This window comes from Trachurus japonicus, chromosome 13 (genome assembly GCF_045865225.1).
Source record: "Trachurus japonicus isolate A0001 chromosome 13, Traja_1.0".
Taxonomy (NCBI): Eukaryota; Metazoa; Chordata; class Actinopteri; order Carangiformes; family Carangidae; genus Trachurus; species Trachurus japonicus.
Window position 1 is genome coordinate 9,533,011 of NC_140919.1, and position 3,008 is coordinate 9,536,018.

Below are 3,008 nucleotides of genomic sequence, written 5' to 3' on the forward strand. Positions count from 1 at the left end.
TGATAAGTTTCGTTTTCGTTTTTCCCCCCAGACGATAGCGCTTCTCAACCAGATGGTGGAAGCACTGCACTGAAACTCTGCAATGTTGCTTTAAGAGACGTGGAAAGGTTTACAAAGGAAATTACACCTCATTTAGCATGAGAAACGAAATAAAAGGCCACAGCAGTAAAGAGAGCAAGCAAACATAGAAACATAACACCAAAAAGCAAGAGTAAGTCAAAAATCACATAGCCTATAGGCTAGAACATGACTAAACTTGTCTGAAGTTCACTTAAACTCCTCGACTCTAATAGTTGGCTAGAATGCCTCTTATTAATTTCCTGCCGTTTACTCAGGGCCGACCCTTCCCTAAGATCAGTGGTTCCCAACTTTTTTCAACTCTGGTCCACTTCAAAAAACATTGGTGGCCCACACCCGATCTTGTAACATCTTGAGTGCTGAATAATGAAAGCAAGAGATCATTTTTTTCTTTTCTGTTGAATGATGATCACTTGTCTGTTGAAAACAAGGATGCCTGCTGCATTGTCAATTTTGTGTGTTGGCAGGGGTGTCCTTGTGTTCAATCTGTGTCTCTTTTCTCCGTCCTCGGGGGCAGCAGTATACAAACATTGGACAGCCCTGGGGGTTGGACTTTACCGTAAGTCTCTTGTAACGTGTCATCTTTGTTTGAGGATGACAACACAAGCTCCTCTGGAATACAATCTTTTCTACCTTAGCAGTCAGGGTATTTATCGGGCAAATAGCCTATTTTGGCACAGCTCACACAGTTTAAAGGTCATGTTGTGACATTAAAGCAGAAGTAAACAGAATTTTTGTGTTAATATAAATCAGGGCTTGACGCTAAGCTTTTTTCCAAGTAGCACTGTGCTACCATGCTGAAAAATTAAGTAGCACACAACATTTTGTAGTAGCACAATAAAAATTTTGCAGTTTTGGTGAAAATATAATTTTCAAACAAATAAAGTAGATTTAGCCTATAATCCTAACCCTGTAGACTCATTTTTAATGTTATAACTGGCTCTTTGCCTTAACAAAAATCAGGAAAGACAAACAAGGCAAATATGTGTGAGAAAATAGAATATTTACAACCAATATTAGTTTCTAGTTTTTCGCTGTATGTGTGTGCATGTGGCCCAGGGGTGGGGGTATTGATGAGCAGTGAACCTATATTTCCCTCAGTATAAAAAGCTGAACATTACATACAGGGCTCTACACTAAGATTTTATAGGAGCACAATGAAAAATGTTTAAGTAGCAGGCTGTTTAAGCCTTAAATAATGCTGAGGGTCCAACATGACCCATTTTTACATTTGAGAACAGTAAAAACACCAAACATGTTTCCTTTTAATAATGTTTTAACATTAACTCAGCCGAGACTGTCTACCGTAGGAAGAAGCAGGTCGAACATGCACAACAAAAAAAGCGCTTTGCACCGAATGTGCGCTGCTACGGTGTCGCCTTGGCGTGCATGACGCGCGTCTACCTTTAAAGTAATGTGCGGAAAAGACGTTACATCTGAACGGCCCCGATGTACACAAGCTTTAATCAATGCGGCGGCCAAAATCACCAAACAGGCAGGGGGGAAAATACTGCTCACGTTAAACAGCATGCAAAGCGGTGCATGTACTACAGTTTCTGTCGGAGTCGCACTGATGCGACTGAATGCAATTTTTTATTTGCACGGGATATTATCAACTCGCAAATGCGAGCAAAACAGTCGCACTGTCGAGCCCTGTAAATAGTTCTATCTTCTGACGGCAATCACTTACATAGAGTGTTTGGTCCGAAACACGGGTCTGTCAGTCACTCTGCTCTGCTGTAAGCCGAGGAGAAAACTTTCCTTGTATCCTACAACCTTTATCCAATGAGAAGAGAGAACGGCATAAAGGGGCGGTCCTCTCTGTGTGTGCAGCCAAGGGATGCGCCTGAATGTGGTGACGTAGGGACGAGGGCGGGGACTGCTAACTCCATCAGCTGACAGGAAGTTAGCCAAAACCACCGGATCGCTTACTTCTGCATTAAACATCAACTGCATTAACAGACTGATTTCTTAAGCTAAGCAGCTACCGCTTCTGTCCTGCTCTGTCTTGATGGATCTTATGTTTAGTTATTCCACTGCCTTCTTTAGCATTACAGGTCCATGTGATAAATGAAGTTTCTCACCGTTAGAAGCATAGATATATGGTGCGTTCCAGGCAGGCTTTTGAAGTCACCAGTTATGAGTTTGTAGCGTTCCAGGCAAGTTACGAGTTACAACTGGGAACACGAGTTACGGGTTGCCTGGAACGCACCAATAGATGCCATTGGAACGATGCCGCGGCATTAGAAAAATCGCCATAACTCGCTGAATTTTCTCCCACTGCTCTCCTCACACACTGTGAACAAGCATGTCGGCATTTTGCTAAGACCGGTGAGGATTTTGTTGCCAAAAAGACCAACGGTTAGGGTTAGCTTGCGATAATTAAAACTGCCGCACGTCGCCATAAGACCCCGGTGGTTCCTGTCTGCAGTGGAGAGAGGGCCAAGTGAGAGGACGGTTCCTGTAGAAGTTCCTACCCCATCCTTTTACCAGGAGCTCCTGCAGTGGAAACGCAGCTATAGAGGTAATATCTTCTGTTTTATCCAACAAAATATTCAGCTCCAGGTGATGAGTCAGGCGTGCTGTCATGCTGATTTGAGCATGTTCTAAATGTCTTGTTGACCAATCATTGCTTGGTCGGAACTACTTGGTCATGGAAGTGGTAGCTAAAGAAGAATAATTACTACAGTATATAATCAATGGTTGATTATAGGGGCTCAAAGGAATCATCATTGATCACATCTCAAACACTTACACAAACTGTCAGGAATCTACAGTTAATATGAAACTAGCAAAACACGTGATGTCTGAACAAATAGATGGGCTGCCAATCCCAGCCCCATCCTCTGAAATTTTGGTTTTGTTTGTAAATGAATGATTAACATGATAGATACATAAATACGAAGAGGATGGCTCTGCTGGTTAACACA